Consider the following 16,517-nt stretch of genomic DNA (forward strand, 5'->3'; position numbering starts at 1 on the left):
TAGTGATGTACGGAAATGAGAGCTGGACCGTAAAGAAAGCTGACCGCTGAAGAATTGATGCTTTTGAATTGTGGTGCTGGAGGAGACTCTTGAGAGTCCCCTGAACTGCAAGGAGAACAAACCCATCAATTCTAAAGGAACTCAAGCCTGAGTGCTCATTGGAAGAACAGATCCTGAAGGTGAGGCTTCAATACTTTGGCCATCTCATGAGAAGAGAAGGACTCCTTGGATGTTAGGAAAGTGTGAAGGCAAGAGGAGAAGGGGACGACAGAGGATGAGATGGTTGGACAGTGTCATCGAAGCAACCAACATGAATTTGACACAACTCTGAGAGGCAGTGGAAGACAGGAGGGCCTGGCGTGCTCTGGTCCATGGGGTCATGAAGAGTTGGACATGACTAAACGATGTGTCAGAAAGAAGGGAAAACAATGAGCGATGACTTGGGTTGCCGGGGGGGGGACTACAGAGTTTCTTTAACTTTGGAGATGTGGCAGACCCTATATTGCAGAACTCTTAGCAGCTTCCTTCCTTCTGTCTCTTGTACTTCGGAGTTGTGCTTAGAGGAAGCTATATTAGTGGTAGCCTGTCTGCTCCAAAGATGTATGCACCAGAATGCTGCGTGTTTGGTACCCACCCACTCTGGATCGTACATAGGCACCCACACACCAAGTGTGTCCAGTCAATGCCTAGCCCAAATCAGAGTTCTGTATGTTTGGCACTAATCCACTCAGGAACACCCATAGGTGTCCACAACAATAACAGCAATGGTCGCTAAGTGTATACCAGATAAAAGTCCAACATTGCTTGAACAGATTTCTGCTGTACTTTAGGCCTTCTTCCCACCCCAGAACTCTCCAAGAGCCTAGTTTTACTGACAATAAAAACATTCTTATATTCTTGTACTGGATTTTGCAAAAACAAAACAAAAAAAGGACTCAAATTTAGGCATACACATGAGATGCATGCACGGAGTAGTGTGCCAGGAGTTTTTCTGCTCCTCTGCCAGAGATGTGTTTGAATAAACTGGCAGCTAGATTAATTACAGTGGTGCCTTGCTAGATGATGATAATCCGTTCCACCGAAATCGCTGTTTAGCAAAATCATTGTCTAGCGAAAAGCATTCCCCCATTGGAATGCATTGAAACTTGTTTAATGCGTTACAATGGGGAAGAATCATCGTTGTGTAGCGAAGATCAGCCATAGGAAAGCCACTTTGTGAACCGTCAATCAGCTGTTTAAATCGCTGTCTTGCAAAGCTTAGGTCCCAAAAACACCTGTTTTGCGAGCGCAGAAGAAGCTTTCAAAATCGTCAACTAGCGAAAATTGATTTGCAAAGCAGGGACCAAACACTGTCCAGTGAAATTCCCCCATAGGAATCACTGTTTTGCAAATCGCTATAGCAATCACAAAAAGTCAATGTCTAGTTAAAAAACAGTCATGCAGGGTAACTGTCTAGCGAGGCACCACTGTATATGCAGTTCTACAACTTTTCTTCTACATCTAAACGGATCACATGTCTGCTTACAGAGGAATGCCATGCATCTGATAAGAGGGGTTTGTCCCCGGGTGCTTGTGCTGACAGATAAGTGATACTTATTTTTTGGGGTGGTGGTGGTGGTTTCTTTTTAAAGTTTTAAAGAGCATTCCATTACAGTGCTAGTTTTATGCTGTGGGTACAGTGTCGGGATCATGTCTCCAACCTTTGAGAGTGGTCTTCAGATGAAAAAGAGGAGGAGAAAATGGGGAGAAATGGTCACCTGTCTTTCTTTGACATAGCGGAATATTGTGGACTAGTATGTGGACAATGGATGGCTTTGGGGGAATTGTAATGAAAATGCAGTGGAAAGTGGCTTCAAAACTAGAAATGATTTGTACTGAACATACACTGACATGATAGCTAGATGAACCAAGCACTAATCTGTTAGTAAGGGGAAGGACAAAGATAGATTCAGTAAAGTTTCTAGGAAAGTGAAGATGAGAGAAAAGCCTTCCTTCCTTCCTTCCTTCCTTCCTTCCTTCCTTCCTTCCTTCCTTCCTACCTACCTACCTACCTACCTACCTACCTACCTACCTACCTACCTACCTACCTACCTACCTACCTACCTACCTACCTACCTACCTACCTACCTACCTACCTACCTACCTACCTACCTACCTACCTACCTACCTACCTACCTGGAAGCAAAGGACTTGAACAATAATGGGAGCTAAGGTACAAAAAAATTAAAGAGCACCACCCTAATTGTTTTCTTCCTCTCCCAGCAAGGTGCAATGTCGTCATCATCATCATCTTAGAACTGCAGAGCTGGTACGGATGCTATGGATCACTGAACCCAGCCCCTATCAGGGAGGCGTGGTGGGAAACTGACCTCCTAACTTCTGGCTCCACAGCAAGATATCTAAACTGCTGAGCTATCCAGCAGATATGCTGATAAAAAGGTGCCTCTTCAAAATCTTGGTTAAGGCAAATGTGAAGGAGGAGACGTTAGTGTGCTGTCCTCCCAGAACCAGACCTCAGAGGAAAACCAGGGATGTGTGGAAGGAGTTTTAGAAGAGATAGAAAGGGAGGAGAGGAAATCTCTAGAAGTGTGCTTAGCAGATGACAAGGGGGAGGAGATTATAAAAGGGGAGGAAGAAGCATGAGAATTCAGAATCATAAGGGACGGGACTGTGAAACGCACGAGAGATAGAGCAGTAGAGACTGGAGATGAGGAAGATGCAGAGAAGGTCCGGAGTCTGATAAAGGAGTTCCCCAACCTAAAAACAGGCGGAGGTTTAGTCCCAGATCCTCCTATAGCCAAGCCGGACAACGTGATGATTGAACCGCTAGAATGGACTGTAGTGGTCTTCCCCCGCAACCAGTGTGGGGGAGGAAGGTGATTCACCCCAGTCCTTGTTTCAACAAGCCACCACGCGAAGGGGACTGGGTGGGACACCATTGCTGCAGAATGGTTTGCGCGGTCAGGAGCACGCCCTTGCGGCGATGACAGATCGGGAGTGTTTTGGTCTGGCCCCAATGTGAGGAGCGATATATTTACTCCAGATGTGAAGCTTCGAAGTTACAAGATTTTACCGGAGTTGAGTACGTTTGATCCGTTCTAGTTGGTTGACGTTGCGGTTGCTGAAAATAAAAAGGATTCTGTTCAATTTTTAAAATCGCCTCCGACCCTTATTCCTGCCCAAACAAGGGGACCGCCTTCAGCTTCAGGAGAACCTGATCACAGCAGACAGTGCACTTCTTTGCTTTAATGGCAGTGGTGCATTTTCTTCTGCGCATCTACTCTGTTGTTTTCATGGGATCAGTTCAGATGCAGAGGAAACTCCGATCTCTTCAGCCACTGTACTTTTGGTAGGTCAGGGACAGAATACACCCTTGCATATGGACAGCGAAGGCTACTTTTTCTTGAGTACAGTGAATAAAGGCTTTATAAATATTTATGGTATGTCATGCAGCATCCCAGTTCTGTTGTACTTGTGGCCCCTGAACATTTGTCTCCTGAACACCCTTGCTGACAAACCCTAGGTATGCTGCAATGGAACCACTCCCACCAAGCAGTCATCCTGGTTCCCTAGGAAAAAAAATTATCTAAAATGCCACAGTAGCATCATATCATGATTAGTTCCAAAGTCAAAGTTACAGAACAAGATAAGAGTGTGCCAGCTTCTGAGATAAACAGAACTTTTCTCCAGTCTGGATGTTAAGTTAAAGTGAAGTTAGAAGGGGCCTATAAGGCCATCATGTCCAACCCCCTGCTCGATGCAGGAATACAAATCAAAGGATGTCTGCCAGGTGGTTGTCTACATTTCTCTTGAATGCCTCCAGTGTTAGGTGAGCATTCACCACCTCTCAAGATAATTGATTCCACTGTCTTACTGCTCTAAAAGTTAGGATTTTTTCCTGATATTCAGTCAAAATCTGGTTCCTGTAACTTGAGCCCATTGATGCATGTTGTGCACTCTGGGATGATCAAGAACAGATCCTGCCCTTCCTCTATAAGACAGCCTTTCAAATCTTTGAATAGTGTTATCATATCAGCCCTCTGGCTTCTTTTCTCAAGGCTAAACATGCCCAGTTCTTTCAGCCTTTTCTCATAAGGCTTGTTTTTCAGCCCCCTGATTATCCTTGTCACCATCCTCTGAACTTGTTCCATTTTGTCAGCATCCTTCTTGAAGTCTGGTGTCCAAAACTGGACACAATACTCAAGGTGAGGCCTAACCAGTGCTGATTAGAGGGGAACATGCACCTTGCGGGATTTGAAAACTATACTTATGTTAATACAGCCTAAGATTGCATTTGCCTCTTTTGTAGCCACATCACATTGTTGGCTCATATTCAGCTTGTGATCTACAATTCCAAGATCCTTCTCACTTCTAGTGTTGCTCAGCCAGGTATCCCCCACCTTGTAACTGTGTATTTGGTTTCTTTTTCCAAGGTGCAGCACTTTGCACTTATCCCTGTTAGTCAGGAGAGAGGAAAAGAGATTGCTTACACAGAGCTGGTGCCAGGTTAGATAAGGCCTTCAGCATACAAACACATACATCATGTGCCCATTCTCTCTCTTTGATATGATAGGCTGCCTGTCCTCTCTTGCCACTGGGAGTGGCTGAGGGGCACAGCAGCAGAAAAGTCAGTCTAGCTCACATGTTCAGTCTGGCATTTTTTTCATGACTCTGAAGCTCCAGCTCTGAGCAAAGAAAAGCCAAAATTTGCTTGGTGCTAGAGCCTGGGTCAGTGGGTGCTGCCCCCTGCTGTAAGGTTCTTGTGATTCCTCCAGGTCTCTGTTATGTAGCATTGCATCTTTGGGTGTCGGAGGAGTCTGGGTTACTGGAGCCAGCATTTTGCTTTGCCACAAGAGCCAGTGGTGCATCTACCTTATGGCTTGGACCTGTGACAACTTCCTGGTACCTAGCTTGCCAGGATGCATTGAAAAAGTTCAGTTCAGGTTACATTACACAATCACCTGAAGATGGAATCCAGAAGATGTTCGGCATACTTACCTGCTAATCATATGCATGTTATTGTACATAAAGTTTTAACATTTGATCACTGTATTTTAACTATGTAATGTATTCGTCCCACAACGTGAGTCACCATGGAAGTGTTCCTCAAACCTCCTAAAAAAGCAATCGTGTGCCAAACAGATAGAATTTTTAATTAGATCTGGGATTTTATGAAACCTTTAATGAATCCATATAATGAACATAGGCAATTGCTGTGAATATTGTTTCACTTTGCAGCTATACTAGATGGAATGCATGTACCACAAACCGCAACCTGACTTGTTCCTTTAACTGGAACCATTTCTAGCCTGAAATGCTATACAGAGATTGGGGATTTGGTTTCCCACTGTGCCTCCTGGCAGAAGAGTCAGCCTGTATGGCCATGGGCAAGCTGCACAGCTCCAGAGTGCTCCTAGAAGAAGCAAATGCTATAACCACTTCGGAGCAGTCTATGTTTAGAAAACCCTGGAAAGGGTTGCCATAAGTAATTGAATTGGCAGCACATCTACTACGACCACCACCACCACCTCCGAGTAAATCCCACTGACTACATGCAACTTACTTATGACTAAATATGTACAGAATTATACTTTAAATCATGAATAAATATCTATAGGATTGTACTTCAAAGCATGAGGTTAACCTCTTCAGCCCATGTCCATTATACTATGTCCATTATCCTCCTGGATCAAGCACATTTAAATAATAATAGTAATGGGAGTAACAGAGAGAAAATCAAGTCATTTCTTAACAGTAAAAAATGGCCACATGGTGGTGCCATTATCTTGGAGTATTTTGATGCTAGCAAGAAGTGTGAACATGTTCACCTGTTTTCATATCATTGAATTCCAACAAATTATTTAACCTTCTCCTATAATGTTTTAGAAAAGCATATGCATCCAGTCACTACATACTTCATTTTTTTTATACACTTGCTTTTTAAAAATAGACATGAAATAGGAAGGGATGGTGAAAAACAAGAAAGAATGAAGACACAAGTGAAGAAAGGAATAAAAGCAACAACATTCAATTGTGAACATTTGAGTCCCACAAGGAAGTAGGGAGAGAATGAGCATAACGGTAGAAGTATCATTAAAGGCATTCCTAAACAGGCAATACAGCGGAAGTTTCCATGAAAAGTAAGCTTTTTACTCTCCCCCAAAAAATCTGAGCTGCAGAGGAGTCCTCAGTTTCCCTACACCCTCCACCAATCCCCAAAATACTCTCCTGACCAGCCTGCTTGCTTCAAGTCTTACCTCATGTTGGCAAGAAGAAACAGTGGCAATGGACAAGTGTAGGAGAGGAAGGAGGTTTTGCTCTTTCTTTCCTGTCCCTTGCCATTTGGTATCTTGGCTTCCCCCTGAGTTGATGTATTAGCTAGCTGTTACACAGCATATTAGCTTGCTGTTACACCGCATGTCAGTGTCATGTCCCTGTTGGATGTCTCATAATTGGAGAATGACCTGAAACTTTCTGAATTACAAAACAAGCAGTCCATGCCATGGGATGTGGAGGGAGACCAGGGGATACAGAGTCCTTGGCAAATTTGAGCCTTCCCTTCAAGATGCAGATAACCCTCTGAATCAGAATGGATGCTAAGTAGCCACCTGTCCTAGGGATTGCAAGCACTTTGGAGTGTGAGTTTGGTTGACCACCAGATGTAGAAGTGGCTGCCTGATGGAGGTCTTCTTGTAAGGAAGACACTTCTCAGAAGTAGACTGATTCCACATGTATTCCTTTGATTTGTGGCTGTGCTCTGCTTGGGACTTCAGTGGCTCAGGATTCAAACAGTCTTAGAAGAAGGTGCTGGAAGAGTTACTCTGCACCAGCTTCCTGGTCTTCTGACTATCAAACAAAATTCATAGATCCAACCCATTGTTTAGTGGAAGATTGGCAATGTCTTCTAGAAATAACTTTTTAAAATTGTGAAACAGGGGAGGGGAGAAATTAGGCAGCTATGAACAAATATATTTGTAAAACTGATTTTAAAGGCAATCCTTAATTTTCTAGATCAGGTTTTCCAAAGAGACAGCATGTTCTTTTTGCAGTATGAGATTGCCAGTGTAATAAAGGTCAGAGATGCAGAGGCCATGGATAAAGCAAAGCCTGAAGCTTTTTTTTGTCAATTACAAAGTTGTGGCAAGTTATCACCTCTGTTTCAAAGTACTGGCTTCTATAGGGATAATAAAACCCTATATGTGGAAAGGAAGAAAGGGGAGACTTCTCCCACAGGAGAAATGATGATTCAGAGTAATTAAACCTTGGCAGTGACTGTTTTGAAGGGCAAATTGGAGCTTATCAGACATATGGTATGGTTTGCCTGGAAGACAAAGAGAACGAATACCTGGACACTGGGAAGTTGGGGTGGGAGAGTCACAGGAAAAACTGTAGCCATTATCAATATCTAGTATCTAAACTGCCTGTTGCTGTAAATAGGAACCACTGTTTGGTACATTCTTTCAAGAAGTCAGATGTACTAAAGGAATGGACATTTCCCAGAAACTATCACTTCTCAGCCATTAAGATTCTACTTGTTTTAATGTATGTATTTAGTTCCATATATGATCAAGATAAATGAGTGTCCTCTGATGAAAACTGCAGCATCTAAAGACATTCTGCACAAGGGTTGGGAATTATGGGATATGTGTTCATTTCTAGCACAAAAATGCTTTACCAATCAACTCTTTTTTCACAGATTTTCTTGTACCATGTTTTATTTAGCAGAATTTTCTGGGGTGGAACTAGGAAATGGGGCAAGGATTGAAGTGATTCTGTTTCATCACAAGAGAAAAACTACTCATAATCTGTTGCTTGTCATCTCTGAGCATTCTTTTCAAGATGTGTTGACTACAGTTGTAACAGGTTTTGAATGTACCTGTACTATACATGTATATAATGGTGATATGATACTGGCTGTTCTGTTTTCTATTCCTTTCATGCAATTTTCCTCCCTGCACCCCACTGCTGTTATACAGTTGGCTTTATTGAACTATATCACATCCCACCACTGTGGTGAATCACTGACTGTTTGAAAGAGACAAGTGCTGCCTTGCATGCTGATTAGACATCTTCACAGGGACAGCTGTTTCCCTGAGCTTCTAAAAATAACAAAAAGAGTGTAACGGATCAGCTGTGACTTCCTTTGAATCAGGACAAGAACCTGGAAAAATTTTTTTTTTGGACTACAGTTTTCAAAATTCCCATGTTGGCTGAGGCATTCTGGGAACTGGTGGCCATGACATTTCACTCAGTAGCATATTGTCTTGCTTTGAGCCAACCTCCAAGTAAACCTTCTCCCAGCTCCTCACACAAAGTGGAATTAGCTTTGCTGAAAGATAGCTTTCTCCCATATGTACATACATACTCAGACTTTAAGATCTTCAGAAGCCCTGTTCCAAGTATCCGCATGGAATGAAGTGAGACAGGAACACCCAGAGAGGGGAACACTTTGTTGATGGCATCCTAACTGTGCAGCAGTCTATCCAGAGAGGGTCACCTGATGCCAGGCAAAGACTTCTCTGTTTGTGAACTGCCTCTGGAAAAGGCAAGCAAAGAAGGCAAATCAGAGCAATATGATTTTGGGGGAACAAAACAGAAGCAAATATGTTCAGTTTGGAGCAGGAGATGTGCCACTAGACCCTACAGCAGACCGCCAGGATGATCTGGGGCCTATTTAGTTAAATGTTAAGTTTCTTCAAAGTCAGACATTGCTCTTGAATTCCAGGAGGTTTTCATAAGACATCTGTGCATAACATGTTTCCCAGAATATTAAATAATCGATGTAATCTGAACCCCTAAGGCATTGTTTTTAGTTTCAAGACTGCTGTGGGATTTTTTTTCTTGGTAAACAAAAACAAAATAAATCTTGTGGCACCTTTAAAGGCTATCCAATTATATTTGGCTACTTGCTTGTGGACTGCAGTCTTATTCACTAGATTTATGTTCCAGCGTCATCTGAAAGTAGTTGGATCTATTTATTGTATGATGTGCAGTGATCACTTTCTGGCAGGATGGGTGCCTGTAATCACTCCTCCAACATAGGCTCCATAGACATAGCTGACCCAGGATGCTAACTTTTACTGTGACAACAGGAGTCCAGTCTGTAAACAAGGAGCTCCAAAATGTTTCAGTTGCAGCACTGCTTCCCAGCACTGGTGGCAGCTCTTAGTGATCCTCACTGCGTCCACAAGCTCTTCCCTACAGGGGCTCAGTTCCCTTCACTGACCCTTGGCTGAACACTGCTCTTTGGTTGCAGCCAAGTTGTGCTTACTGGCTTGTGCTGCTTGCCACTGTGACTGAGTTGACATCATTAACCACAACAATCTTCATCAAGTGCTTGTGGCCTCAGATGCTTGTGGGTCATCCTGACAGGGTGGTTCCTCCATTTCCTGAGTGAGCTGTGCCAGATACAGGTGGTGTTGATTATGTCACCAGCATCACTTCTGGGTCAGTGTTGATCCCAGCAGGTGAAGATCCCCAGGTTGGCCCCGTCACTGCACAGCAGCACAGGAAGGAAGATGGGAGCACCACCAATGAAGCTTCTTACCCATTTGCCTATCCAGGGATCCTGTAACACCAGAGGCCAGGTCCCTCCTGAAATGCAGAAGACTGAGAGCAGTTCTTCCCATGCTTCCAACTGTTCTCCCTAGCACCCTTGCCAGCTTTCTCCTCCTCTCCTCTTATTGCTGGCTTGGCACACTCCATCTGTGGGCTCCTCCTGCATCAGCTGTTGAATGTTCCCATCTGGCTCACTGTCTGCATCTCGGGGCTGTCCTGCTGCAAAGGCCTCTGTGCAGTCCTCTGGATGGCTGAAAAGACAAGGCAGACAGCCCACCAGGGATGGTGAAGGTATGTTCTCACATATGGATTCAGCCTTTGATGACAGTTCTGATCCTGTGGAGAGGCTCACCCAAGTGTTTAACATTTTGTTGCCTGTTCTCCACAACTGTCTAATGGTTTTCAGTTTTCCTTACATGCAGAGACTGATGCATGGGGGGGAAAAAGACATGTTTTCTTTTGCTTCAGTTAAAAGAAATCCTAGAGTCAGGACACCAATGGCATTTTCATTTCCTTTTCATTCATGAATGGCCAGCTATATTGTCTAATTTCATGGATAGGTAGAACCAGCATCGGGGGCTAGCACAATGGGTTCAGGTAGATGGCTCAAGGTTGACTCAGCCTTCCATCCTTCTGAAGTCAGTAAAATGAGTATCCAGCTCTCGGGGGGGGGGCAAAGTGTTCCTTGCATAATCATGTTATAAAATCCCACAAGAGGATTATATACCACTAATTTATATGCCACTATGGGGTGATATATAAGTTGAAAAAACAACAATAACTGGGCAGAACCTCATTGGTTCTGAAGGTGAAAATCTTTAACCATGGTGACCCCATGGGCAGTGGGCCATCTGAGTAGGGTCCAAGAGAGTGCAAATATGTTTCACTTAATGACCTATTATTTAATGAGGAAGAAAAATCATGGAGTCCATTTCTCATTGGTGTACTACCAAGATGGCAGATGGGTAGAGTGGAATTAGCTCTTGAATCATTGTGAAATGATAGCGCTGCAGCAGCCAGAAATCCACAATTCTCATAGCCAGGCATTTCATTTGAGATAATGTAACATGATTTAACATGATAAGGAGGCAGCCAGCACAGCATGATGACTCAGCTCCAAGGTTGGCTGTTGTGGTAGAAAGGTACAGTAGCCAAATGTTGTGTCAAGCCAAGCAGAATGGCCTGCTCCTGTGTGCTGCTCATTTCCTCTTATCCTACCCTGTCTGTCCACACAGATTCTCAGGCTGGGAGTTCAGCAGGAAGGGAACTTATTTTGTACCTTGGCCTGCTATGCTGTGGTAAAGAGGCAGGTAGAAGTGGGCTGGCTAAACATAGCCAGAGGCTAAGGCCATTTACCCTAACTGATCTGCCACCATTGCTCAGTTCCCATCCATGACCATTGCTGCTTCCCACTAAAAATAATGTATCTGGTCTCTGTGGGCTGAATAGTTATTTGTTTCTGTTATATTTATAATCCAGCTTTTCTTCCAATGAGCACAAGGCAATGCACATCGCTTTTCTCCTTCCCACCTTCTTCTTAAAACCACCCTGTAAGGTAGGTCATGCAGAGAGAGAGTGATACACCCAAGATCACCTAGTTAACTTGATGGGGAAATGAACTTTTTCAAGCCCTTGTACGATATTTTAACTCCAGTTAGTGGTGGAGGTGCTGGCTGACCTGGGGATGTCAACAGTGGAAGGTGTGGTCCCCAGTGGCACTGGCAACACCATCACAGTGAGGACATAAGCAGCATCATACCTTGAAGTATGGTATCAGGCAAGAATGTAAACACACCTCTATATGGTGTAGACACATATGATGATGATGCTGTCCAAGAAATGTTGTATCAGATACAAATCTGGAAAACTTGTTCTGGCGTTCACCCTTATTGTGTTAAATGAGTCGTGCATTATTCATGTTTTATGCTGATGTGGTTGAGAGGTGGGGCCACTAGAGATGTTAAAAGGCAGAGCCAGAGAGGAGGAGTTTAGAGTCTGGATCTGAATTTCAAGGGAGAGAGAGAGAAAGTTAGTTGGGAATCTGAGAAGTGATTAGTCAGAGCAGTGAATAGTAACTTGTAAGATGATATGGAAGATTGTTATTGATGATTGATGAACCTGAAGAGGATACTTATGAATTATTATAGTTACATCTGTAATCAATAAAATTTTTATTCAAAAGACAGTGATGAAGGGACCTTTGTGTTTCCTAAGTGCATTGATTTAGTAATCAACTGGTGGCAACATGTGAAAAGGTGTTTTGTTTGGCTTGCCTTCATGTGCTCTCTGTGTTTGGAACACCAACAGGGGCCACAAATGGGCAAACGTCACAATTGGCGTCCAGCGGCGGGATATGAAGCAATCCAGTAAAGCCTGAGTTTAAAGTGATTTTTTTTTTTTTAGTCAAGGGTACCTTTTAGTCAGAGATCTAGGTTACCTGCTAGAGCTTTTGGGAAAAGTTTAGTGGCAGGGCTTCTGCATCTGGGGGACTACGATAGGGAATGACCCTGATGAAAAAAATACTGTTTTTACCTCAGGACTTGAGAGACCTAGTGGCTAGCTTAAAATCCAAGGCTCCGAGAAAAGGGAATGCTGGTGGATAAAAGCAAAAGACAGGGGTCAGAGCAGATCTGAGGGAATAGAAGAAAAAGCAGAGGCTTGAAATATAAAATTATCCCAGTGACTGGAATTAAAAGAAGAAAGACAGGTCCTTTTTAAAAATCAGTATAAACTCACTCAAGACTAAGTAAATATGCCACCCAAACGTAGCCAAAAGGGGAGACCTGAGGCTGAGGTTTTACCTCAAGAAATGGAAACAGAGACCCTTTAACTCCAAGGGAACAGTTGGAGACTGAGGAGGATTCCTCAGAAAGACAAAAGGATCTAGGCTCCTAGGAATTTGAAGAATGGAAACTACAACAAGAATTTAAATTAAAGGAACTAGAAATCAAAGCCAGAGCTGAGGAGCTAGCTCTGAAAAACCAATTAGAACTGGAGAAAGAAAAAGCCAGAGCTGAGCAAGAGGCCAGACAAATGGCATTTGAGCAAAAAATAGACAAAGAGTAATGGAATTAAGACAAAAAGAGATGGAATTTCAAATACATATGAAACTAATGGAATTGGCTTCTTAAAATAACAACAATAACAGCGCCAGTGAGGGAAATCTCTCAAAGATCAATATAAAGAAATTTCCCCAATATAGAAAAGGTGACTGCCAGAATCCTTCCTCATTTCCTTTGAACGTGCTTGCTGGGACTTTATTGTGAAGGATGATGAAAAGATGATGGTTTTGAGATCCCAAATAAGTAGAGATTTAGCTGAGTTGTATTCACAGATGCCTCTGGAGCAGGCTAGAGATTTTGAGGCCTATAGAAAATGATTAATTCTAGATTTGGTATTAATGCAGAACACTTGAGGCAAAAATTTGTTCCCTGACCAAAAAGCCTGAGGAATCTTATTCCCAGTTGGGGGCTAAATTAGTTCAATGTCTGGAGAAATGGATGGAACATGAAAATGTCACTTCTCTAGAACAGATGAAAAGTGTGATTGGGTTAGAGCAATTTTACTCTATTTTACCTGGGGAATTGTGTTATTTACTTAGAGACAAAAATCCTAAAACTTTATTAGAAGCAGGTGAAACAGTGGATTACCTTGGGGAGATTCGAAACCATAGGTTCTCTGAGTTAAATTTTAACAAGCAGAACTGGGACAACAATAAGAAACCCTTTAATAAAAATTACCTCAGCAAAACAACAGGAAAAGAAGGCCAGGGTAGTACTTCACCTAAATTAGCATGGCCTAGTTCTCAGCACCAAATGAACCCTGAGGAAAAGTTAAAGTTGAACAGATCTCAGAATGAGTGAAGAAGACAGTGTTATAACTGTGGAGAGTTCAGTCACCTACAATTCAATTGTATGAAAACTAAATTTAAGAATGAGAAGGATGATAATCAGACCAAGGTGGTGTACTATTTAAAACCATTTGAGGCCACAGAGGGAGGCTGTGTCACGTTCCCGGGGGTTACAACAGCCGAAGTCCGATAAACCAGTCCAGGGTCAAGAATACCAAGAATGCAAAGCCAATGTCCATAAATCAATTCACAGAATGAAGTCCAGAGTCTGATACACAGTGTAGTCCAGGGTCAGAGTCCAAAGTCCAATACCAGCGTAGTCCAGGGGCAGAGTCCAGAGTTAGGAACATGGTTCAAGAAGCGTGGATGCAAGCCAAGGTTTTGACTCTTTGCTTCCACAGAATTTCTGGCTTCACTGGGAGCTGCTTTACAGTAAAACAGCTCCTTGAGCTGCTGGAAAGCTTTCTACCCTGTTAATACTCAGGACTAGATGCACGTAGGTTTCTGTGGACAGCCTTTGAGCGATCCTCTGATCTTCTTGCCCTAAGTCTTTCCCGAAGCCTGGCCTGAAGCTTGTCTGCTGTGGAAGGAGAATCTGGAGGCGGTTCAGGTGTTTCTGATCTCTCAGCATTCTCTCTCAGCCTCAGTTAACCCTTCTGGTTCCAGGTCTTCGGATGCACTCATGACAGGCTGTAACAATGGTAGTTCTGTCTCCATGGCAACTGGCATGACAGAAAATTCTGATCTGCCACTAGCCCAGGTAATTCATTGTTTTCTAGTAAAAGGAGAAGATATTTTACTTCATAACCCTGGTGAGATTATAATTAATGAAAAGTCTTATGTAGGAGTGATTGATACTTGTTCTAATATAACCCTGTGTCATCCTGATGTGATGTCTAAAGAACAAATTCTCCCAAACCAGACTGTTACCTTCAAGGGAATCAATTCTACTCCAGTGATTTTACCCATGGCTAAAGTGAAATTAAACTATAGAGACTGGATCGGAAATTGGGACGTGGCAATTTCTGATCAAATTCCTGAACCTTGTTTAATTGGGCTAGATCTCACAAAGGTTGTGCAGAGTGCTTCTGAAGTAACTGGTTCCCTGAGAGAGTGGTGGGCAATCCCTGAGGAAAAAATCGAATCCCAAACCTCTGAATCTAACCGGGGATGCCCCAAGTTAGAAAAGAACCATGAAGTAACCAAAATGGCTGATGAGGTTATACCTAATGATCCTTCCTCTATTGAGGAACAGATGGAAGATAGTACTTTGAATGATTGTACTACAAAAGTTAGAAAGAATCCCATTACATGGACCCCAAAACACCCAGAGAGGTCTAAGACCTGACATATAGAGAGGGTTTATACCTGATAGAGCATGTTAAGAGTAGTTTTGTACTTGCACACTCACAAGGGGGCAAGAAATCACCCACTGCAGCAGAAATGGATACAGTAACAAAGGGAAGTTTGGAGGGGGGAAGTCTTTTAGAAACTGATTGTGGCATTTGCCCTTGTGCCCCTTGCCTGACCCTCCAAACACAGATGCCCGGATAAGGAGATTTTATATAGAAAAAAGTCCTTAGAAGTGGCAGAGCCAAGCTTGGAAAGTACTCCTCAAAAAGAGAAAGGCTTGTATGAGGCCCAGGAAAGAGTATTCTGTCCTGAGGACCGAGTAGTAGAACTGAGAACTATAGAGGGGAGAAAATTGCTTTTGGCAGGAGTGGAAGAAGTAGTCCTTAAATCCTTGCAAGACAACCCCCTATCTAGTGTATCACTGAATAAAGAAATAGAATCAGCTAACATACTCTGTGCAGCTAAAACAAACCAATCGTTGATTGCACTTAAGAGAAACTTGCATGAGAATATTAAAGTGACCCATGATAGTGGTCCCCCACATAGGGAAAACCTTTCAATGAGAATACCTGTGAGTGAATGTGTGAGTGATGAGGAAGACATAAGCCCTGACTTCTTAAAGAGGGACGCCTCCAGAGATGTTCGGGAGGAGGAGAGGGAACTCCCTGCCCTTTCCCAGCTGAAAAGGTGCAGCCCCGAGCCAGAAAGAAAGCAGGCTTCACTAAAAAAAAAAAATGACCAGCAGAAGACATCGAGTGGACATCAGAGGGCCCAGTGACCTCAAGTCTACAGAAGAGAATGCGGAAGAAGGAGCCAGTGATTATCAGAGGGACCCCTGAGCGCCAGCAAATGTGTGTCCAGCTGAAGGAGGCAGTAATGACTGGACCAGTCCACGGCGCACCTTACTACAACAGGAAGGTGAAAGACTTGGACTTTGCAAAAGAGACTCAGATCGTGCCTTGAAAGCCAAATGACTGATTGGGGTGGGGGGGAGAATAAACCAAGCTGATAATGTATAATATATGTTCTGTTTGTAAATGTGATGAAAAATTGAATATTGATGGACAGAAACATGAAGAATGATTCAAGGACTTCTAAAACAAACTGGAGTAGAATATTGTTTTACTGGTTAATTATCTATGTAAAAGTTTCCTGATTGTGGTATATTTCTGTAAGGTTGAAAATGTTAAATGTAGTAAGTGTAAATGATAAGGTAAAATATATTATTGAATTGTAATGGAATATTTAGTGTAAAAAGATATTATGATTGTTACAGTAAATGTGGTATTGCTTACAGAATTATGCCAGATGGTAAGTAAAGTTTCATGCAATTGTGCCTGTTTGTTTGGGATGGAAAACGTGCTTCCCCTCCCAAACAAACATATTTAAGGGGGGAGATATGTGGTGTTCACCCTTATTATGTTAAATAAGTCATGCATTATCCATGTTTTATGCTGATGTGGTTGAGAGGTGGGGCCACTAGAGATATTAAAAGGCAGAGCCAGAGTGGAAGAGTGTAGTTTAGAGTCTAGATCTGAGTTTGAAGAGAGAGAGAGAGAGAGTTAGTTGGGAATCTGAGAAGTAATTAGTCTGAGGAGTAAATAGTATCTTGTAAGATAATATGGAAGATTGTTATTGATGATTGATGAACCTGAAGAAGATACTTATGAATTATTATAGAAACATCTGTAATCAATAAACCTGTTTTATTCAAAAGACAGTGATGAATGGATCTTCATCTTTCCTAAGTAAAGTG

The sequence above is a fragment of the Pogona vitticeps genome, chromosome 3 (assembly GCF_051106095.1).
Source record: "Pogona vitticeps strain Pit_001003342236 chromosome 3, PviZW2.1, whole genome shotgun sequence".
NCBI classification, from domain to species: domain Eukaryota; kingdom Metazoa; phylum Chordata; class Lepidosauria; order Squamata; family Agamidae; genus Pogona; species Pogona vitticeps.